The sequence below is a fragment of the Canis lupus genome, chromosome 1, assembly GCF_003254725.2.
Source record: "Canis lupus dingo isolate Sandy chromosome 1, ASM325472v2, whole genome shotgun sequence".
NCBI lineage: Eukaryota > Metazoa > Chordata > Mammalia > Carnivora > Canidae > Canis > Canis lupus.
This window is the reverse complement of record NC_064243.1, coordinates 78,311,568-78,337,131: the sequence shown is the minus strand read 5'-3', so window position 1 is coordinate 78,337,131 and position 25,564 is coordinate 78,311,568.

The window sequence follows — 25,564 nt, the reverse complement described above, 5'->3', positions numbered from 1 at the left end:
GAAAGCAAAAAAAAAAAAAAAAGAAAGAAATAAGAAAGCATGCTGAGGGGCACCTGGATGGCACAGTCAGTTAAGCATCTGCCTTCATCTTAGATCATGATCTCAAGGTCCTGGGATCGAGCCCTAAGTCAGAGTCAGGCTCCTGCTCAGTGGGGAACCTGCTTCTCCTTCTGCCCCTATCCCTGCATGTACTCTGTCTCTCTCTTTTTCTTATACTCTCTCTCTCTCTCAAATAAACAAAATCTTTAAAAAATGAAAGTATGCTAAGATATACCAGAGAGATGTGAACACTGAGTCTCAGAAAATGTCTGGTACAGAATGGTCAACACTAAATCTAAATGAAGTTATCAGATGTCAGGGACGTAATAACTCTTCTGGACATTAAATAAAATTTTTTAAAAGGGGCTGAAGGGGAGAGGGGGACAATTTTAAAATTTGGGGTGGTTTTAGTCTTCTCCATGGCAGTATTTAGTGATGGAATATTGTTCTTAAAAAATCTGTAAAGTTTTGCAAGAAAAGTAGTGTGACCCAGTAGTCTTCAACTGCAGTAAATTCTTCTTCTAGTATAAAGGCAAGAGACATATCAAGATTCAAGAAATATAGTATTTATGAATGTTTCATTAAAAATTTTTATTCCCTGGGGTGATTGGGTGGCTCAGTTGGTTAAGCGTCCAAATCATAATTTCAGTTTGGGTCTTGATCTCAGGGTTGTGTGTTCAAATCCCCAGCTGGGCTCCATGCTGAGCCTGGAGCCTATTTAAAAAAAAAAAAAAAAAATCAGGGACGCCTGGGTGGCTCAGCAGTTTAGGCCTGCTTCGGCTCAGAGGTGATCCTGGAGTACCAGGATCGAGTCCCATGTCGGGCCCCTGCATGGAGCCTGCTTCTCCCTCTACCTGTGTCTCTGCCTCTCTCCTCTCTCTGTGTCTCTCATGAATGAATAAATAAAAGCTTTAAAAAAAATCACAAAATCGAAAAATTAAGAGATAAATCAAAATAAAGAGCTGAGAAATAATTAAGTCCTAGTAGGAAAGAGCTAAGGGCAAATACCAGCTATACTTACAAAGAAAATACAATACTATACATCGGGATCCCTGGGTGGCGCAGCGGTTTAGCGCCTGCCTTTGGCCCCGGGCGCGATCCTCGAGACCTGAGATCGAATCCCACATCGGGCTCCTGGTGCATGGAGCCAGCTTCTCCCTCTGCCTATGTCTCTGCCTCTCTCTCTCTGACTATCATAAAACAAACAAAAAACTATACTATACATCTTAAAATGTTGGGAAATGCCAACTTCCCTAGCAGCAATTGGGAAGTGCTAAGTGTGATGAGAGGAGGTTGGGAGAATGTTAATTGCTCTATCTCATCTTCATTAAAAATGAAGATTTTGGGGGTGCCTGGCTGGCTCAGTGAATAGAGCATGAAACTCTTGATATGCGGGTCATAAATTGGAGCCCCACATTGCGTATAAAGATTACTTAGGAAAAAGAAAAAAATGACGATTTTTGGTATAGAGATATGCATCAAAATTGATTTCCTGAAAACAGGAATAAAACTTCTTTTCTAGGCTTCGTGCTACATGACACCAAACCCAAAATGACCATTTAGTAGATCATAAACTTCACTGAATTCTAAAAAGTTAATGTCTAGTTTTAATTTTTTTTTTTATTTATTTATGATAGTCACAGAGAGAGAGAGAGAGAGGCAGAGACACAGGCAGAGGGAGAAGCAGGCCCCATGCACCGGGAGCCCGACGTGGGATTCGATCCCGGGTCTCCAGGATCGCGCCCTGGGCCAAAGGCAGGCACCAAACCACTGCGCCACCCAGGGATCCCTAATGTCTAGTTTTAATGTCAGCTTTTATTGAACTGTGATAAAAAGACTCACAGTAACAAAAACGATGTACGAAAGAAGAAACTCAACAATCTTGCTATTTCACAATGTTGTTAAATCACTACTGACTCATAGAGGAAACCTAAAACTTCACATTGCAGAATATCTAGAGATGAGAAGCAATGAAAACATGCCAGAGTTATGAGTTACAATTAATGTAGTGCATAGAGAAAAATTTATATAACTATGGGTGCACAAGAAAGAATCAAAATAAATTAAACCAAATTAAGAAGTTAATTTGGACAACCAAATGCAACTTAGGAATGGACATAAAATAATTTAATAAAAATGAAGGAAAATCAATGCATTTGAAGATGGAGAAAAGTAGAACTAATAAATAAATTCAGGGGATCCCTGGGTGGCGCAGCGGTTTGGCGCCTGCCTTTGGCCCAGGGCGCGATCCGGGAGACCCGGGATCGAATCCCACGTCGGGCTCCCGGTGCATGGGGCCTGCTTCTCCCTCTGCCTATGTCTCTGCCTCTCTCTCTCTCTCTGTCTCTGTGTGTGTGACTATCATAAATAAATAAAAAATTCAAAAAATAAATAAATAAATAAATTCAGGATCTTGAACATGTTGACTACCTTGATGTATGTTACAGTTTCTTTCATATGAAAAATGATGACAAACATGTTGTCTCCCAAAATTCCATTCAAAACTACATTTCTTTGAAGCCATATCATCTAGTTTGGTTCCTTATTTCCAATAATAGGACACTTAATTTCATGTGCTTGTGCTGCAAAGTCCCACCCCAGTGCCCATTTCTAAATATCCAAATTAATTGCTACTCCTCACACCAATCCTTAACCAACTCTAGTCTGCTTTTCTTCCCTTCTGAAAAGTCAAGTCTATTTAAATATAGCTTACACATAGGAAACTATATCATTTTAGTAAATACATGCAGTCGTATAAATAACACTATGGAACCATCACCATCTTCGAGCTATAGAGCATTTCCATCATTACAGAAAATTCTCTCATGACCTCAAAGGGCATGAGACTCCAAATTCTTAGTCCATGGCAACCATTTTGATCTGATTTCTGTCCCTGCAATTTTGTCTTCTCCAGAATGTCAAAATAGAATTGTACATTATGCAGCCTTTTTTGGCCTGTTTTCTTTTACCTAGCATAAAGCTTTTGGGATTCATTCGTGTTGCATATTTCAGTAATTTATTCCTCTTTATTACTGAGGAGCAATTAATGGGCATCCGGGTGTTTCTGGTTTGGGGATATTATAAACAAAGCTGCTATAAACATTTGTGTATTTGTGTATACATTTTGTGGACATATGTTTTTATTTCTTTCGGGTAAACATCTAGAAGTGGGACTGCTGAGTTGTATAGGAAATGTATGTTTAAATTCATATAAAATTGCCAAATGTTTTCCAAAGCATCTACCATTTTGCATCCTCCCCAGAAATGCATGAGTTTTAACAGCTCCACATTCACACCAGCATGTGGGCTTGCCTTTATTTTTTCCCACTCAAATAGGTGTATAGCGGTGTTTCACTAAAGTTTTCAATTTGCATTTTCCCAGTGACTTAAGATGTTAAACATGTTTTTTACTTACTTATTTGCCATCAATATCTCTTCCATGGTGAAATATCTGTTCAAATCTTTTACCTGTTTTATTATATTGAGTTTCTTATTACTGAGTTGTAAGAATCCTTTATATATTCCAATAGAAATTATCAGATATGTGTTAGCAAATATTTTCTCATAATCTGTGGACTGTTTTCCCCTCCTCAGGGCAGAACTTACAAAGTTTGTGAATTAAAATTTCTCAATTTTTTCATTCATGTTTATGATATGTGTATTCCACTTAAGAAATCTTTGCCTTGCAGTTTATTTCAGTTCCATAATCTAAGGAATACATTAAAGTACACTTTTTGCATTTGGATGTCTCATTTTTATAGCAGAACTTAATGAAAAAGTTAATTCTTTTTTTTACCTTTTCTATATTTAATTATTTTGACAAATTTATAAAAATTAATTCACTATATATGTGTGTGTAGTTTTCCTTCTGGACTACTTATATCACTGATATAAATATTTATCTTCTACAAATGCCACAATTGCCTTGATGACTATGAGTAATGAGTCATCACTGACTAAGTCACCCAAAATTGTTCTTTTGCTAGACCTTTGTTTCATATGAATTTGGAAAAAGGTTATCAATTTCTACGGAAAAACCTGATAGGTTGGTTGGGATTGCATTGAATCTGTCGATCAATTAAGGAAGAATTGGCATGTTAACAATATTGGGTCTTCTAGTCATCATGGTATATCATCCAGTTTTTTAGATCTTCTTTAAATTTTTCATCAATGTTTTATAGTTTTGCACACACATATAAATTAGTATATCTGTTCATATGTATTTCATGTTTTGGTGCTATTGTATATGTAATGTCAATTTAATGTCATTTTAAATGTCAATCAAATATCAATTTCCAATTGTTCATTTCTGCCATATAGAAATACACTTGAATTATGAATGTTGAACTTGTACCCTAGGCAACATTGCTAAACATTCCTCTTAATTCTAACAGTTGTTTGTAGATTTGGAGAGATTTTTCTCTGTAGACAGTTTTATAATCTGTGAAAAACAATAGTTTTCTTTATTTCTTCCCAGTATGATGATGGCATCTGTTTCTTTTTCCCACCTAACTGTACAGGTTAAGATCTCCTGTGTAATGTGGAATAGAGGTGTTGAGAATAGATATCCTTAACTACTTCTCAGTTTTACAGTGAAAACCAAAAATATTTCACCATTAAGTATGATGCTAGTGGTTATTTTTTTTAATTTTTAAAATTTTTTGGAAGCCCTTTACCAGTTAAGGAAATTCCCTTCTATTTCTAGTTTGCAGGAATGAATGATTGATTCTGTTATATACTTTTATGATATGTGCTAGGATTCTCCAGAGAAACAGAACTAATTGGGAGGTTGTATGAACCCACTTATTGGGTGGAGTCCTAGCTATCATCAGCATATCTTTTACCTATAAAGATGACTTAGTTTAAGGAATTGGCTCACATGATTGCAGAGGCTGACAAGTCCAAAATCTGCACTATAGACCAGCAGTTTGGAGACCTAGAGAAGAGTTGATATTACAGCTCACCTCTAAAGGCAGTGTACTGGAGGAATTCCTTCTTCCTTGTGTGTACATGTGTTTGAGGAATGTCAGTCTTTTTTCTTTTTACTCCTTCAACCGACTGGATGAGACCCACTTGCATTATGGAATGCAATCTGCTTTACTCAGAGACTGTTGATGTAAATGTTAATCTCATCTAAAAACCTTCACAAACATGGGATAGTGTTGACCAAGTATCTGAGTACCATGACCCAGCTAAGTTGACACATAAGATTAATCATCACTCTGCATGTCCTGAGATGATCACATGTGATCTTTTTTTTTCTGCTATTTTAGTCCCTGTATGATGAATTTGAGTGATTTTCAAATGTTGAACCATTGTGTCCTTCTTGCTATAAACTATATTTGGTCATGATGTATTTGGTCATTTTTTTTTTTACATTGCTGGATTTGATTTGTTAATATTTTCAAAGACTTTGTATCTGTATTCCCATTAGTTTCCTACTGCTACAACAAATTACTACAAAGCTAGTGGCTTAACACAATGGAAAATTACTACCTGCCATCTGGAGTTCAGAAGTTCAGAAATGGTCTTAGCAGGCTAATATCAAAGTGTTGGCAGGACTGCATTTTTTCTGGAGTCTGTTTCTTTGCCGGTTCCAGCTTTTGTTCTTGCATGTTTTACATCTTCGTAACTGAATCCTTTCACATATTGATATTACTTATTATTAAGCTACTTTTTGATCATTCTAACACATGGGACATCAAGTCGCATTCTGTTGATTACCTTAACACTTGAAAATACGTTGTTTTTCCTTGCTATTTTCTGCATCTTACAGTTTTTAAAAATTGAAATATGTAAATTATATATAGAAGAAAAAATGCTGACATAAACAATTTTTATTATTTTTTATTTTTTTTAGGTATTTACAATCATTATTTGTTCCATCTTTTTTCAGCATTTATAATTTTAACTTTTTGCATGTCATCCAATGTACATAATATATTAGTATAATACATATGTAATGATTAAAATAATTTATGAACAAATCTATATTAGAATTACATGCATGAGTATATATATATTTTTTAATTCTTTTTTTCTAAGGATTTTATTTCTTTTTTTCTTTTTTTATTTTTATAAATTTATTTCTTATTGGTGTTCAATTTGCCAACATATAGAATAACACCCAGTGCTCATCCCTTCAAGTGCCCACCTCAGTGCCCGTCACCCAGTCACCCCCACCCCCCACCCACCTCCCCTTCCACCACCCCTAGTTTGTTTCCCAGAGTTAGGAGTCTTTCATGTTCTGCCCAAATGAATGAGACCATATAATCGTAAACAATTTTTAAATCTGGAAATGGCTATGTCTTTTTTTCTGCCAGGTTGTTAATGTGAAGGTCTTGAGTCGATCTAGTTAGTAGTTGAGCTAGGTGAGCAAGGCAAGCAAAGTGTAGATTTTTTGTTGCTGCCATGACTCCCAGTATACCACAAGTTTAAACTCCTTCAGTGGTTGCCTCACGTTATATACTTAATGTGGGTCTGTTATTGCCACAGAGTTTTGCTATGTTCCTTCTTTACCCTCATTTTTAGAAGCTTTTGCACAATTGTACAACAGAAGAGTCTCTTTCTATGCTCCTATGCTAAGCTCAGCATGCTTTTTCTATAAAATAGTAAATAATTTAGCCTTTCATGCTACATAGGATCTCTGTCTCATATTCTTCTTTTGTTTTTATTTTACAGCCCTTTAAAACAATGGACACCGTTCTTAGCTCATAAGCTTTACAAAAACAGTCCCCTGGGTAGAATACACTAACCCACACTTGGCCTTTAAAAATTCATTAATATTTTAGCTGATCTCATCTTAACCACCTCTTCCCTTTCTGTTCTTCCAAAGGTATAACTAGTTGACAGTTCCCATCTCTCTCAAAATAGCATGTCCCCTTTTGGAATTCAGTTTCCTTCACTGTGTTATGACCTCAGGTCTCAGGTTCAGGAAAAGTGACAATTCCTAAGATCACCTGGCTCTATCTTATCATTAAGGCAGGAGTGACTTACTCCTGTGGCTTTTTCCTCTTAAGCAGAAGCGCTCATGTGGCTTCCTTCTCATGGGAGGAATGACTCAATAAATATTTAGTGATGGATGCATAATTTAAGAACTCACAGAATTTAAGTTGTATTCCTTTAGAATACTCTATTTCATATTTTAAAAATTATTTGTTGTATATGGATCTTATGCACACAGAGTACGGACTTTTGAGTATCCATCATCCCACACTTCCAGAGATAATAATAATTAACTAAAATCAAGTAGTAACAAATGTCAATTGTATTGTTTTATGACTAAGCAGTTTTTGGGAGAAATATGCCCCAGATAATTTAAGGGAGTTACAAATGTTTTATTCTTTTTTTATACAAGCTGGGTTGAGGGGTGCCTGGGTGGCTCAGCAGTTGAGCATCTACCTTCAGCTCAGGGCATGATCTCCCGCTGCCGGATCAAGTCCCACCCACATCAGGCTCCTTGAGGGGATCCTGCTTCTCCCCTGGCCTATGTCTTTGCCTCTCTCTCTGTGTCTCTCATGAATTAAAAAAAAAAAAATATATATATATATATATATATATATATATATATATATATATATATACAAGCTGAATCGAATAGGAATGTTGTTGAATAATCCAGTATCTTAGTTAATAATAATTATATATTATTATTACTCATTCCCTCTGCAAACATTTGCTTATTTTCTATTATATACACTGCTAAATATTCTGAGGCAGGGGTTGAAAAACTGCAGTCAGGGAGACAGATCTGATCTACAATTTGTTTTTGTACAACTCAGAAGCTAAGAATGATTTTTACATTTTTGAATACTTATAAAGAAATGAAGTTATGAGACAGAGACCATGTTGGCTCCCAAACCCTAAAATGTTTACGCTCAGGGCCTTTATAGAAAGCATTTGCTGTCCTTTGTGTCTAAAGGATACAAATTTGGATAATATTTTGTCCTTGTCCTCAGAAGCCCCTTTCACTCTGGTAAAACAAATGAGCCATATAAATAAGTAAAGTGAGAATTAGAAAGTAAAGTGAAAAATACCAAATATCATTCTATAAAGAAATAGAGGAGGGAACAGTTACTTTCAGACAGTGGTGATGAGGGAACCTCTTTGGTGGAGAAGCATTTTAATAGAACAGTAAAATATGGGCAGAATTAATATATCCAGGGAACTAAATACACCAAATAAGCTATGGAAGCACAGGGTTAAGAAACAAGAAAATTGCCTTTTAACTTATTAACTGGAAAAAATCATGTGATCCATTTATTTTTCTATTCCCAGTCATTAACTGCCTCAATAAGATTCATTTTCAAATGAGATTTATTTTAATGTTTTTAGACTTTGACTTGATTAAAAAAAAAAGAAAAACCAAAATCTCTGAAACCTGTATTTCTTCTCAGGGCACCTATCACGGTAGCTTTAAGGGGCACCTGTTGGCTCAGTTAAGCCTCAGACTCTTGGTTTCAGCTCAGGTCATGATTTCATGGGTCCTTGGATGAAGCCCTGTCTTGCTTGGCACTCATCGGGGAGTCTGCTGGAAGGAAGATTCTCTCCTCTGGCCCTCCCCCTACTCGCTCACACTCTTTCCAAAATAAATAAATAAATATATTTTTTAAGATAGCTTTAACCTGGGATCCCTGGGTGGCGCAGCGGTTTAGCGCCTGCCTTTCGCCCAGGGCAAGATCCTGCAGACCCGGGATCGAATCCCACGTCGGGCTTCCGGTGCATGGAGCCTGCTTCTCCCTCTGCCTGTGTCTCTGCCTCTCTCTCTCTCTCTCTCTCTGTGTGTGTGTGTGACTATCATAAAAAAAAAAAAAAAAAAAAAAAAAAAAAAAAAGATAGCTTTAACCTTTAGGAATTCTCCATAAATTGTACTGCTGATGTTGAAACTGAACGATACTTCTTAAATTGGGAGCTGCAGGTACCCTCCTGTTACACTCATGGGTAGACAACCCACAGACCAGGTATGGCATCTATACCTAAAACATTTAATTGTATTACAAAATTCGAGCAAAGGCTCTTTTGGTTTTGTTGTCGTGTTGTTAATAATGTCTTTGAGAGTTTTGTGGAGTACATACACCAGAATCAGCAGAAGACTGTATGCCATGTCAGCTAATCTTTTGCTTTTTTATGAAAGCCCGAAGAACAGAATGTTTCAGTGGGCAAGGACTAAATAGGTAATCTAGTATTTTTATAATAATTAGAAACTCAGCATGCCATTGACATCACAAACTCGAATGATGCTGTGGCAAAAGCAGACTTTGCTACTGTCACTGGCCCTCGAGGCTAATTCTTATCTATCCAAATAACATGCAACATGGAAATTTGAAGAGTTTTCATTGGCAGCCCATTTAGGCTTTCCTTTTATTTGATAGACTAGTATGATAGCCTACAAACCACTGTTTTGCTTTTTTGCTTTTGATTATACACACTCACACCGTCATTAGGTCTTCTTGCCACAACCACATTTAGTCAAATGCTTTATGTAACTAGGATGGATTTCAGGAGTTTAAAGCTCCTCCTGTGTATTTGCCTTTTTTATTCACCTCTATTTCTTAGTTGTTAAAGACCTCATTCTCTATTTTCAGGATGCTTATAAATTACCAGACCTGCTAAAAAAAAGGGGTGCTGAAGATGAATCTACAAGGACAGATTGATCTATTTGATGGTTTCAGAGTGGGTAAGCTGCACACTGCTGGAAGACTCATTAATGATATGCTAACTGCTATGGATGAGAAGTGCACACCCCAGAGTTGAAAATAGTGACTTTTTCTAAGAGCTACAGATGGTCTACAGGAATTGGCTAACCACATCCATGACTTCCTGGAACTGAATATTGGTGAGTTTTTCCTAATGCTAACTCTAAATCTTTCCACATGGTTCTCCATGGGCTCCCCTTTTCACACCTTTGACATTTTGTTCTTCCCTTCAGCCCAATCAGCCCCACATCATATGACCTTCTGAGGTAGAGAGTCTTCTTGGATCTTTCACTTGTCCTCATTTCACTGACATGGATTGAACCCTTGCTGCCTTAAGGTCTCCCCTCTTGATCTCGAACCTTGTTCTGGGTGTCAAAAAAGTGAACACTAAGAGGTATTCTAAATGACACTATTAAAAACAGACAAATAGGGCTCATGGGTGGCTCAGCCCATTGGGCATCTACTTTCAGCTCAGGTCATGATCCTGGCGTCCCGAGATTGAGCTCTACGTTTATATCTGGCCTCTTACTTAGCGGGGAGCCTGCTTCTCCCTCTCCCTCTGCCCCTTCCCCTCTAGTGCTCTCTCTCACTCTTGCTCGCTCTCTCAAATAAATAAATAAAGTCTTAAAAAAAACCAAGCCCCCAAACCCTTGCTTCTCCTGGAAGCAGTATGGAATGCCTCTCACTGGGAAAGTCACAAACAAACAAGTGGGAAGTAAATATTAGGAAGTTAAATATTTCAGTCTGATCCAAATAGGTTTACACAAACACAAATTTAGCTATAATTTCCACAACAGCGAGTGTCACAAAATAACGAAAAATGTTCATCTCTATTATTAGAGTGTCTTTCTTGGTTTATCTTCTAACGGTAGTGATTTTTATATTTTGAGATGAGTATATAGATTATTGGCTTAAACAGAAATTTCTAATCAAAAGCCTCGAAACCTGTGAATTTATACAAGATTTTTAAAAATAAAAAAGTGTGAAGGTATTAAGATTTGTCTCAGAAGAGATGCTTTTCCAGAGATTCACAATAAGTATGACATTTAAGAAAATCATAACACTACCCTTTAAGTGATAAGCATCAGCAAAATAAAAAAAAAAATTTTTTGATGTTTATTTAAAATACGAGTTTTTACAGTGGAAGAATAATAAACCTAAAGCCTGGGAAACTTTTTGCTAAAAATCTTTCAGACAAAATGGTCTGTTATTTTCACTTTTGTGGCATCATTTAAACTCTATTTAGTGCAAATTTGAAGAATAATCAAGAGAAATTTTTCCAAATTAAAAAAAAAAACAAAAAAACAAGACTTTGCTGGGAGCAATTCAATAAAAATACAAATAGGCAAATAAAATATCTTTCAAAGTTAACTTCAAGGTCATTTTCAAAAATACTTTAAAAGTTGAAGCTCATGTAACTGGAGAATATTTGATAGAGCCCATGCTGTAGGCTTGACTAAATCTATTTTGGATCAAAAAGAGGCAGCCAAGCTTCAAAAAAGGTGCCCATATCAAACTTGAGGAGTGGTAACCTGTACCAAGGACATTACTCATTGTGAATGACCCAGCAACCCACTGCATCATTTACCAGGAATACTCACCTCAAACAATAGGCCTCCTGATTTCCTCTGTGTGCTCAATGGGGTGGTAAAAATGGAAACTTTTACTTAAGAAAAAAAAAAAAGGTCTAGTGGTTTGAATATCTTTTTTCTAAAAAAAAAAAAAAAAAAAAACAATAGGAAGTGACTTTGAAAACTTACTACATGCATGAACTCTAGGTTAATCTGGAAAACCACAAACCCAGATGTGCAGTGAGGGGACCACAGTTTTAACTCAGTCTTCAGTGATTATTTTTCTCACTGAGAGGGGAAATGAAGATATCCAGCAAAGGGTCAACCTTGGATGTGATGAATTAATTCTTTTTTGTCCTCAGTGTTAAAGGATGTTTAACAGAACTGCTTTATCTAGAAGAAACTTTTTTTATTTTTATTTTTTTATTTATTTTTTTAAGATTTTATTTATTTATTTATGATAGTCATACACAGAGAGAGAGAGAGAGAGAGAAAGAGGCAGAGGCACAGGCAGAGGGAGAAGCAGGCTCCATGCACCGAGAGCCCGACCTGGGATTCGATCCAGGGTCTTCCGGATCGCGCCCGGGGCCAAAGGCAGGCACTAAACCGCTGCGCCACCCAGGGATCCCTAGAAGAAACTCTTTTTAAAGCTAAGTAATATCAATCAATAATTGCAAGAAGAAACTCCAAAGGTTATCACTGTGTATGACAAAGTGACAAGACCACGATCACTGCAACTAAGAGAATATTGAGAGCTGAAATAAGAGAATTGCTATGGGGATGATGAAAGTTTTGAGTTTGACTTCAATTAAAAGTAATGATGTTTACAACGTCTTTGTTAAAGACAAGAATAGCATCATCATTCACCATTCTTCACTGTAAAGAGTTATTTGACGAGGAAATGCCAGAGACTGTAAAAGTGAATGCCCAGTGGAGCACAGAGCTTTCAGTCCTGTCATATGTCTCAAATGTACACACAACCCATAAGATCTCCAACAATGGTACTGTGTACATACACTATCTTGTACTGTCTTGAATGTCTTGAACATTATGGGCATGTTTATTTAATTGTTCTTACAATATAACTTACACATCAGTAAAAAAAATGGGGTTGTGATCTTGGTATATATATATATATATATATACATTTTTTTACTGCGATATCAAGGGATATTTCTGGGTCACGGAGCCTTCCTCAATTCAGTCTGTTTTGTATTTAAAAATCAAAAACTTGAGATCCCTGGGTGGCTCGGCAGTTTAGTGCCTGCCTTCTGCCCAGGGCGTGATCCTGGAGTCCCGGGATCGAGTCCCATGTCGGGCTCCCTGCGTGGAGCCTGCTACTCCCTCTGCCTGTTTCTCTGCCTCTCGCTCTCTCTCTCTCTCTCTCTATTTCTCTTTCATGAATAAATAAATAAAATCTTTAAAAAAAATCACAAACTCACTGTAATAGTATCTTATGCATCAACCAAGAAATATAGAAAACAATTTCTCTAAGTGTAAGCATTGGCACTTAAACATGTAAATAATTTATACTAACGCAGCACAAATATATTACTGCGTAGAATGCAAAATTTAAAAGAATCATTAAGATAAAATATGAGAGCTATTATCTTCAGTGAGTCATCCAAAACATCCAGGATATAGTTCGCTCTTTTTTTAGGTCTACTTCACTGAAAATCTTTTCTCAAGAAAGGATTTGGCATTATTTCACTGTCTGCGAAATGTGTGTTTTCCAGGTATTTCCACTAAGCCAGCCACAGGAGTGACCAGTGGTCTCTCAGTCAGGCTCCCTTGTGAACAGTGGCTTTGAAATAAGATGTTGATGTTTAGAAAAAAATCAATATTAGTTTTCAATGAATGTTGGAAGTCAAAAGTTAATGAATAAAAGAACAACACTGAGGGTGTAACCCCGCTTTGCTTACAGCATAAATATTGGATACTCTTTTGGGGAGAGAATCAGTTCAGTGACTACTAAATGAATGAGTTTGGCCAAGTTATTTAACCTGTCTGTAAAACGATTCCCTCATATATCCTATGAGAATAATGTACTTACCCCTTGGGGTTGCTTTTTTTTGAGACTGTGAATGCTGCCGAAAGAGGGAGTTAGCTCATCTCGGAGGTCATCCAAATCCAAACTGGGGTGAGTTTGAGGAATTTGAGGCTCACTGGGCAAGCTGAAAACAGTAAACCAGAAATGAGCTCCAAGGAGGCTGGGGAGCCCCTGGACGGAAAAGGGAACAAAACATGCAGCAGCCGCAAATGAACATGACATTAGTAATTGTCAGAAAAAGGGGCCTGCAGAGGTGACACAGTCTGTGGAATTCAGAATCAGCGGAAGCAGGGGCTAGCACCAATGGCTGAGTTTTACATTTTTAAAGACCCTACTTCCAAATAAAGTCACATTCTGACGTACTGGGGGTTAGGGCTTCAACACATGAATTGGTGGGGGGGCACCCAATTCAGCCGGTAACAAACAAATGGCTTAACCAGTGATGGCAATGGTTAGTCACCAAAGACGTCTCATGATATAATATGTTATCCCTGCCAAGGTCCATATCCAATGTTTTCAAAAAGTTCTCAAACCACATCCTTCAAAACCTAATCACTTGTTTATTAGATTTTAAATTAAAACAGTTATACCTATATATCAGAGTTTCTTAACATGGTGAGAACAAAAGTATTTTTTTTTCTTATAGTGAGTAGGTATATATTTGCAACCACATAAAGAAACTTGACATTTCAGTTCTCAGAGCAAACACATCATTTTGGTCCAGCTTCAAAACCACTGAAAATTTCTTATGGGTTCCCATGTCTCCTTTGAAGAGTGTAGGTTGAAAGCCCCTGTTTTAGTTATTAACCTTCTTAAAAGAAAATCTCTGGTGAGATTATTTTCTATTGTCTTTCAACTTTGTGGTTCTCTGATAGCACTTTAAAGCTGGCCTTTAGAAAATAGGTGGCTCACTCAAGGCTCACAAATGGTGTGGTGGACACATGAGGACACTCAGGGGCCTCGTCTTCTTTTTTAGAAAAAACACTCTATTCTTTGGTGGAGAATTCTTTTTCACTGAGTGCACACAGGTCAGTGGAATTATGAATGAAGGTGCTCCGGTTGCTCTCCTGACGAGGTGGGCACTTTAGCAAAGCCAAGCTAGCTGAACATTCTCTCTCTGCAACTTACATTTTAGCCAAAATAAGAAATTCTGATAACATTAGAATTCATTTGCTCAGTCGTTGCGGCTACCAAGAACCCAGGTGCTTGTTCTCAAGCTTGGTTTTTCATACTTTCATTCAGTTCTGGGGGCACTCCCATGACCTAATGGCCAAGTTCCTTCTGTTATGTAAGATATCCAGTGTTAGTTTCTGTTACCTGCAAGAGAGAAAAAAAAAAAATCATGATAATACCAACCACATTAATAAGATTTCCAGACAAGTAACATCTCTATATGGCTCTCCTACTGCTTCTTTCAGGAAACCTCACCCCCTTATGCCATCTGAGAATGGAAAAATCTTTGCAAAGCTAAGGAACTCCTCAGGGTGAGGCATTAGGAGGCATGGAGGAGACTGAATTGTATATGGCTACTTTATCCTACAGCTGAGAATCAACTAAGCATTTATTTTTTTTAAAGATTTAATTTTTTAAATTTATTCATGAGAGACAGAGAGAGGGACAGACAGACACAGGCAGATGGAGAAGCAGGCTCCATGCAGGGAGCCTGATGTGGGACTCGATCCCAGGTCACCAGGACCACACCCTGGGCTGAAGGCAGCGCTAAACCACTGAGCCACCCAGGCTGCCCTCAACTAAGCATTTAGAACTGCAGTCCTCAAGTATGACTGGCTACACAGCCAACTCATTTTGGAGGAGAACCTAATTTATTCATCTTTGTATGTGCCTGTGTCTCTAATCTATTTTGAGTCATTTGGTGCTTCCTAAGCACAGCCTTGGGGAACTGTGAGAAAAAAGCAAAGTCTCAGCCCCTACTTCCAGACCTATTCTGTCAGAAACTCAGGGGCTGGGACCAGCAGTTGGTGTTTTACCAGCCCCCTTGGTGATTCTGATGCTCACTGAGGTTTAACTACCTCTGGGCTAGGTAAAGGGCTCAAACTTGAATGGGATTCCGTACCTCAGTAATAGACTTGACATTTCTGTCCTAGAGAATCTAAGAAATCCTTAAAGGCATCACTCTAAAGGTCTTGTCGCAGCTGGGCCACAGAGCTCCTCCTCCCTCTACCCCAAGCCTTTCTTTGACAGTTGCTTCAAGAAGAAAGAAGAATGGTCATTAGAGAAAAGCAAGAGGTCTGAAAATAGAGCAGCACGGTCATTTAGGCGAAGCCTGCAACCCCATTTCCGACTATTCGATTGTTTTATTTGCCCCAGAGGCACTACTTCTCACACATTTGGCTCCTCTCTTTAAAAAGGAACCCCAACTAATCATTTTCTTGTGCTTCAATGCACTACTCTCCCAAGTATTCTTTTAAATTGAGTGAAAATTAAACCTAATGCACACGGTTCCATAATAACATTTCTTTTAATGAGACCCATGTTCTAATGCAAAGGAGTGCCCTACTAAATTAAAAGTAGAGAAATATATAAAACACATAATCTAGCACATGAAACCAAAAACCTAATTTATTCATTCATTTCACTAGACAATGTGATGAAGCATAACAGGAACATGATAAAATGAAGCTGCGTTCCTGCCTCCTTCTCTGGTTTTCCTTTCCGACTTGGAAAAGGTCAGCGTGAGAAAAACTTGTCCTTAACATCTACTTCCCAGTAAAGCAAAACCAGTGAAAGCAAATATTTTACATGTCCTACTAATCTGAAAATCTAATTGTAAATTTAAACACACACACACACACACAACCTCTTCATTAGATGTAATCTTTTTAACTTCAAATATCTTCAACTTTAAAAAAAAATTATTTTTAGCAAGGCTGGGATGAATTCCAAGTAATTCAAAATCGCTATCAGAATAGTACTTTAGTTATAGGTTAAAAAACCAAGCACATAATCTGCAGTGTTTTATGAGGTTATTAATTTGAATTATGGAATTCTAATTGCCTAGGAGCTTGCCCATAAACCACTGCTCTCCTCTGGCAAGATGGAAAAGAACACAAAGTATTCCCACCAGGAAGCTTGGAAGCTTGTCAGAACCTACAAATGTTTCTCAAACTTCATGGTTTCTTTCAAGGCTTTGGATATTTTGCAAATCCTCTGATCAAAAAGTAACCATGACCTCAGAGGGTTGTGTGTGTGTGTGTGTGTGTGTGTGTGCACGTGCGTGCATGCACATGTGTGTGCATATGCGTGTGTGTGTGTGTTTAGATTTTTCTCAGCATGCTTTATGCACATTGAGATACTGACAGTTCAAGAGGCCAGAATTATGTCAACTCTTCCAATAGCTGAGGTATGCTTGTATTATAATGATAACTAACTGGACATTATTTAATGTGTGTGTGTGGGGGGGGTTACATGTACATGCTGTGTTTACTTGTATGCATGTGAACACACGCATGTATACAAGCATTTACCCTGCATGTGTACAATTAAGTACTACTGTGTTTCCACTTTTTATTTCAGCCTACAAAAATGCAAATTGGTTCAAACTTACTTGCTGGTATATGGTACACTGAGGTCACAAATACTGTTTTGAGATAGATTTTTCTATGAAAGGCACCCAGCTCGATAATTTATTTTCACCCTTTTTCATTTTTTAGAAAGTGTCTATTTTCTCAGATTTTCATGACCCAGATATAAAGCTCTTCACTCCACTCATCACATCATTCAGTTGCCCTACATGCAGTTTGGACTGTGTACTGGGAATAAGAATAATTTTAAACTTGTTTCCATAAAACTACATGAGGTCCAATGTCAAACCACACAAAATAAATATCAACTAGTGGGGTAACATTATAAAAGTAGTAGTGATCATTTTTAACTGCGTGTATGGGCAGAAGAAACTTGGCCATAGCTAAAGCAAAAAAAAAAAAAAAAAAAAAAAAAAAAGAAAAGAAAAAGGAAAAAGAAAGAAAACAACTTGAAATGAAACAATTTTATAAACTTCTTAGGCAAACACTCTTACTTTCTGCACTGTGTATCCAGAGTCTGTTTCCTGCTGGAATCTTGAAGTAGATTTCAAAAACTAATTAACAAATCCATACAGTACTCCCTGGGTAATTAACAAGAAAATTGCAGAGGGATCTCAGTAGTTTATGGGATTTTAAGTATGGGTACTTGGAGTGGAGGATCAGTCAGGCCAACAATGTATTTAAAAGAAAGGTATCTTTATTCAGGCCTCTGTGCAAGTCCACGGCCCCTCTAGACCAACCACAATCTACCAGACGGTGAGACCAATCATTCAGTCACAGTGTTGCTTAATTGGCTTGATTTGGTTTTGGTGTTGAAGTAGTTTTCTTCCAATGAGTAGGTGACTCAGTGAGAATCCCAAAAGAAAACAGCTTCTAAAAGAGCTTTTGGTACTTAGAGGGTTAGGAAAAATGACAAGAAGAAGCATTTTCCTGGAGTAAATATTATTCCTTGGAACAAATCAAGGTATTGAGTCTAATGATAACAACAACAAAAAAAAAGTTAAGAAAAATTCTGTACAGCAGCAACTGGGATAACTTCTGAGAAATTACTTCTAGTGACATTAAAACAGTAAATATTCAATCTGATTTATGGCTGTTTTTCCTTTTGACTGAAAATGTCCAATGTATGTGGCTTGAATACATGTTCTTGTCTCAAATATTTTACCACACACATTTCCACCTACTGTGAAGGCAAACACATTTTGACTAATGTTATTGCTTGTGAAAATTTTCCCTATGACTTGAAATCCTAACTCTGTGTTTCTTTTAAACATTCACATTTATAAATGGGCAATTGTTAAACCCACTTGCTATTTCTCTTAGAGTTACCATAATAAGGGTGATACAGTAAGTAATCTAACCTTTCAGATACTATGAATTTTCCATTTTGTATTTGAGAACAGCACTTAGGAAGAAAAGAATCCTTGAGAGTGGGAAATTTTAAGAATGATTCTTAGATGCCAAGGCCTCTCATTAACATTTCTCCAGTGAGGGTGTTTCAAGTTGTTTGAAGTTGTGTTTTGTACAAAGAAGCAACTCAGGTAAAACTTGTCTGCTCTTATATTTTAAGACCATTGGCAAAATGCATGTTCATTTAACTGCACTTAGGGACTCACCAAACAGAATTAAAAAAAAAAAAAACAACAGTCTATTCTTCTGGTGTTACAGATGCAGTTTGGCCAGAGCACTTCCTTACAAGTGAGTAGGACACCATTCTCAAAAGTCTTATTTGTATGTGGTGTTTAGGACCACTTTATGTGGAATGTGAAGTGTTTTATGAATAAGTCCCACTCCAGATGTAGAAGTGGATCCCAGAGGGTGTGAGCCAATCTCTGTCTCTGGCTCAGGCTCAGAGCCAATGCTAAACTGTACTTCATCCAAGTATAACCTCAGAAGGCTTTGCAGACCCCAGTGGTCCCAAATTACCTATCAAGGTGTTGTAAAGTGCCCGGATGAGAGTCTGTGGCCAATGGTCACACAGGTCACACAGCCCAATGCTCCTAGATGCTCCAGTAGGAGCCTGGGACCAGCTCTGGAAGCATTCTGATGAGACACTGCCCCACACATCAGGAAAGCATGGGCTCTGGCAGAGTTCAAATTATGGCTGTGCCGTTATTGACTGTACTGCTCTAGGAGTACAGCTAAATTTTTCTGAGCATCATGCAGATTCTGAGTAAAATGCTTGTGCTGGTTAATATGCTGTGTCGCTCAGCTCCAGTTCACCCTCTGTACTCTGCTTTGAATGGCTGGAGCTGGGGCTTTGCCAACTACATTTCATCATTGCCAGCTGGCTTCTTGTTAGGTCATCCAAAAGAAGGGGAAGGGGAGGGGAAAGACCTTCCTTCTTCCCTTTTCTTTGCAGTTCTGAAGGACTCTAACCCCTGGCGGTGACAGTTGGCTCCAGTTTTCAGCTCCTATTGGCACGGACAGAACAAGGCTCATGGTCCTTCAGAGGTATCAGCCTCTGACAGGAAGTCCAAATCCCAGCTCCTCAGCAGCCATCACTTGGGCTTCTATACCCTGATGCTCTTAACCTCTTCATCTCCCCAACTGTGGGATGGCAGCTGCTTCTTAAATTATATTCATCTTCCCCTTTCTCTCATTTAGTTAACCAACACCTGTATATCTACTGCCTACATTAAGTTCTCTTTCTCTCTGTTGAGATACCTGGGGTGGTTTCAGGTCCTCTGAGTGGCCCGTGACTAATACAGTGTGAGGTAAATGTTTAAAATGTTTATGTGGATTACTTGAGATACTGGATGTCAAACGTGCATTACACAGCATGGTATGGTGGAGATTAAATAAATGGCTCCTCTCTCCATTTGTAAAAGCTGTCTCCTTGGCAAAACTCCTCCTGTCCCCACTACAGTAAGCTCTTATAAGTTGGCTTTAGGTATAGAATTTTTTGAGAAAAGAACTCTGGCTTTCTCACTCTCTGCAAGTCTCTATAAAGAACAGAATTATAGAAGACATTTATGATCATGAGGCCCTTGGCCCCTTTTTTTTGAGTATTTGTGAAATTGCACAGCTAAAGTCATCTTTGCATATTCAAATAGAAAACCTTGTCTCAGAAAACATTGTTATTGGCCACAATGGTAGTACCCTGATGTGCCATCAGAAGTTCATGTACTTCTTCTTCTTCATAATCAATTTTCAATAATCATTGATAAGATCTTCTCATCAGTGAGCCCTGATTGTCTGTAATACCAAGGTCAAGGTCAAGATTATTCACTAATCTCCTCCTAATCTACTCTTGTATTATTCAGAAGTTATCATTACCTCATATCATTATTCATGTCAAATCAATTTTTATTTCACTCTTGCTCCTGCCCTTCCCACTCTCTGAAATGCTTTCCCTCTTCTCTACATTTTATTCAAATCCATCAAGACTCATCTGAGACAACCTTCTTCCAGCCCACCGAGGTATCGCCCATAAATTCCTGTTATACCTATTGTAGTTTCTTGTTAAAAAAGCAATTGATTATTCTAACTAGAAATCTTATCAGATCATTTAAATTTTAAAAAAAAAACCCTTATGGCATGGACCATTATTTTTTAATCAGGACTCAGATAAATATGAAGGCTTGAAATAAACATTTGCCAGCTGATTGGCCAACCTTTAATATTTTTATGATGAAGTGTGTCATTAGGCTTCCATTTTTTCCAAGGGCAAGGCTGAAATAAAAAAATAAGTATACATATAATACATTTCTGGAAATTTATCAGTGCAGATTATTACAATAAAAGTTTTAGAATTTTCCTAATTACACACTCAGTAGATAACTATTTTTTAAAACAATAACCAGAACCAATACTTTCCTTTTCTATGCCCTGGACTGACAATTCCCCCTGCATAGATGCAGTATAAAATATTTGCAATCTAACCACAATCTTAATGAACTGAAATTTTGACTGGAAGAATTGAAGTGCTTGATCTTGTACTGTTTTATTCATGAAATGGATAGTGTAATGCAACTAGGCACAATTCCTTATACTCTTGCACAGAAACTAAATTTGTGAAATGAAGAGTCAATCTCTTTGGTTTTCAATTCTCAGTCATTATGATGATAGACTGAGCGGATGACATAAGTTCATGCCTCTGAACAGCTCGGGAACCCAGAGATGGTTACTCACTCTGAAACATGTGCAGATAAGAATGACTACAGGAACCACCTGCACCTGAAATGGACCAACTCTGGCTAGTTAAAAAGCCCTAATTGTGCCATAACTAATTCTCTAATTTAATAAATTACATAACATTTTTATTTGTTCTATGCCAATTATCCTCTAAGTATATGAACAACTTGAAAGCATAAGATGGATAGAGAAGTAAGTGAAAACATTAAGTCTGCATTCAGCTTGACTTTGAGAACATGTGGAAAGCCCCGACTACCGTAAAGACTTCTAACTTCCTGGTTTCTACCACTATAGTATACACATATTGTTCTTTACTTCTGATCCACAGGTAGGTTATAAAATCAGAGAGTTATGATGATGGGAACCTAAAAGCCAAGTATTTTTTATGAACCAGAGGGAGAGGGTAATATAAGATTCATGAATATTCTCTATTCATTTGAAACATCTTTTATTATGATGATGATGATGATCATTATTATTATTTACAGTGCACTTGGAAATACAGTACTGTGCTTATGATCAAGTTTTTTAGTGGGGCACGTCAGTGGCTTAGTTGGTTAGGCATCCGACTCTTGATTTCAGCTCAGGTCATAATCTCAGGGTCATGAACTCAGGGTCGTGGGATTGAACCCAACATTGGGCTCCGTGCTCAGCATGGAGTCTGCTTGTATGTCTCCCTCTGCTCCTTCCCCTGCTTGCTCTCTTGCACTCTTTCTCTAAAATATTTTTTTAAAAACATCTTAAAAAGGAAAGATCAAGTTTCTTAGTTATTGTTTATATCTCTTCTCCATAACAAGGGTACAACATTTTCAAAGAAAATATTTACCCTCCCATAATGATGATGAGTCCAGTAAGTAAAAACATGTATGTGCAAACCAACAAATGAACCAGACAAACAAATACTTGCTATAATTTTCATTTGCACAAAGTATCTTAAAGAGTGCCTCTAAAGTCAACAACATTTAATGGTACATATGCAGAATGAACTTTCTAAGCTGAATCTTTATATATATATATATATATATATATATATATATATATATATATATATACACACATAGTGATAGAAAGTCTGGTCTATTGTCAGAGACACTTCATTGATCAGCTTTGATTTTTTTAAAAGCTAGAGAATATAAGCTTGTAAAATTATATGTGGTTTGGGAACATAACTGTCTTCAGAGCAGTAAGTCACATTTGTAGGAAACACTGAGTTGAAATTTCAAAATATTTGCATGCTGTTAGAAATTCATAACTTTCTAAATTTAAGTTAGTTTCAAAACTTGGCTTGTATGAATCTCCTAATTCTCTGAAAATTAAAAAAAATGTAAAGCTACTAAGTTTTAGAGTTCTTTTTTCTCTTGGAATTAACTGATAGACTATAATTCACTTTCAACTACAGATGATTTTACCTGCTCCTGGGATGTAAATCAAATACTAAAGATTCTGATATACCCTGATTCATGTGTATTAGTTTTCTATTGCTGCTGTAACTAATCACCACAAACTTAATGGCTTAGAAATATGCAAATTTACTATCTTACAGTTCTGGAGGTCAGAAGTTAAAAAATGATTCTTATGAGATAAGATCAAGGTACCGAAGGCTGCACTCCTTCTGGAGGCTCTAGTGTATGGTCCATTTCCTTGACTTTTCCAGCTTTTGAGGTTGCCCACATTCTTGGCCTCCTGGCTCCCCTCCTCCATCTTCAAAAAAGCAACAGCAAATTGAGTCCTTCTCATACCACATCAATTCAAACTTTCTTCTGCAATCGCATTTCCCTCTGAGTCTTCTGAGGTCTTCTTCCATTTTTAATTACCTTTGTGACTACACTGGGCCTTCCTGGATAATCCAAGATAATCTCTTCATTTCAATGTCCTTAGCAAAATTACATCTACAAAATCCCATTTCCACGTATGGTAACATGTTGGTAGGTTCCAGGGATTATACTTTGCTCTCTACTTTTTGGAAACATTCTTGGAGATACTCATTGAATCAGCGTCTGATAGGACAGTCTTCCAATGAGGATAGTTAATATTTTCCTAGCATTTTTAAAGCCACCTTTAAAACCAATAACCAAGTTAACAGGAGAATGAAACTTCAATTATTCGTGATTGTTTTACATGAGATATATTCTATAACCACTTAACCCACTGCCATCAAACTACTTTCTTAGTTTTGCTGATAATGAAGCAGAAGAAAAATATGAAAATCATCTAATGCATTTGTTATTTCCAAATTGTGTTTTTATTCTCCTCATAAGATGCCTCTTCTAGCCCCTAGAAAAGAATAAATAGGCAGTACTTATTAAATGATCGAATCACATATTAATCACATATTCATAAGCACAGAGACCCCCTAGAGTGATCTGGCTTACTGTAACTTTTCTTATGAACACTTAAGATAAAAGTATCTGTATACATTATTCACTTATACTCAATTTTTTATAATTTCTTCCAGAAAACACAAATTAAAACATAATTATCTTCTTTTTCAAAACCCCATTCTTCCCCCTAATGAGACAGCACCATAAGGTCCACATGGAAAGACGAATCTTCCAGAACATGTGTTCAATATTGCTAACACATACTACCACTAAGTCTCAGGCCATCTAATGATACAGAAGATTTTAGCACAATGCACAACACAGCACATTTACCTCTCCAACATCAGTGCTAATTGGAGCAAAGCAGAGGGAAACAAGATCCCAGACTGTGGTGGACTCAAGAAACTCTGGGTTTCTGCTCAAGGTCAGAGAAGGACTCTTTGCTGGCAGAAATGCTTCAGAAATACACACACACACACACACACACACACACACCCTCTCAACTCTTCAGACTTAAATGTTCCATTTCAATTAGGAAAAAAATATACATACATTTATTCATACTTATACATACATTTTTCTGATGCCTAGGAGATAGTCAGTAGGTATAACGTACGGCTTACGCCTTTATTCAAAAAAGATCTGTCAGAACTAAATGATTCTGTGGCCTCAGAAAACTCTGGGATGCTCTGCCCAGCCATTCACAATAAAAAAAATCAATTAAGTTCTATAAGGAAACCACAAGGAACTTTAGAGCAAGTGTCATGTGGTAGGCACCATGCTAAGCAAAACCAATGGACAGACACTGTTCCAGGAGTACAGAGAGAGCCATGTACTTCTTCAGACAATAGACATATTCTTTTACAAAAAATATAAATCAAATACTTTAACTATGCAAGACCTCCTTTCTGCCAAGCATTTCCAGCAGCAAATTCAACACGAGAAGTTATTGCATCTTTAAAGAAACTTTCTCCAATTAGTTAAACTTATTATGTTGAATAGTAGTACATTTTTTCATATGCCCAATTTAAATCAGCAATTCAAAATAAATTTTTTAATATTATCAGAATAACCTATAATCTATCAAAAGTAATATATACTACTACTATAACCTATTAAAATATAACTACCAACTTAACTAATACAGCCTATCAAAATAAACATAGAGAAAATTTTAAAAACTTTCTCATCTTGGGCATGGTAGGCAGAATAATGGCTCCCCAAATAAGTCCACATGCTAGTTCCTGGTACCTGTGAATATGATACTTTTTGCCAATGTGGTTGAGATAGGGAGATGATCTGGGTGGGCCCAGTATGATCATGAGACAGTCAGAGAAGATATGACCATTTCAGCAAATGCTAGAGTGATTACTGGCTCTTTGGTTTTCCAGGGGCCTGAGCCAAGGAATGTGGGCAGCCTCTAGGAGCTGGAAAAGGCAAGGAAATGAATGAACATTTCCCTAAAGACTTCAGGAAGTACTGCCAATACCCTAGTTTTAGCTCCATAAGCCATTTCAGATTTCTGAACTTTAGACCTGTAAGATAATACAGAACTGTTGTTTTAAGTCACTAAGATTGTATTGACTTGTTTTAGCAGTAAAAGAAGCTAGCACAATGGGAAGATTGACCTTTTGGTATATTCTGATATAGTTTTAAAACATCTGCTTTGCTATCATGCCACAATATGTCTACCCCTCTATTTCTTAATTTAATAAGCTATCGCATTTTTTGTACATGAAACGAAGAAGAAGAAGAAGAAGAAGAAGAAGAAGAAGAAGAAGAAGAAGAAGAAGAAGAAGAAGAAGAAGAGAAGAGGAGGAGGAGGAGGAGGAGGAGGAGGACATCATTGTGGCATGCTCACAGGAACTGTGAGGGTAATTCATTTGGAAACACCACTCCTTTCCTGTTAGTAATGACATGAGTCAGGCCACAGCCAAAGCTTGTGTCATTCCTCAAGGAGTTACTGTTTCAGTCCTTAGGATCCAGTATTCCACAGGATCTCAGTAGTCTTAATTTAGCTCTATAATTAATCTGCTAAATTTCAGTGGGAACCGTAACAAACTCCCTGAATTTCACTGCAAAGACATGACAGCTGCACATGGTTGGAAACTCTCACATAACTACACCTGCATTAGTCTCACCAAATAAACCTGGTATGTGTGATAGCGTTGCATGAAACATCGCAATTACTAAAATTTAATTATGCTTG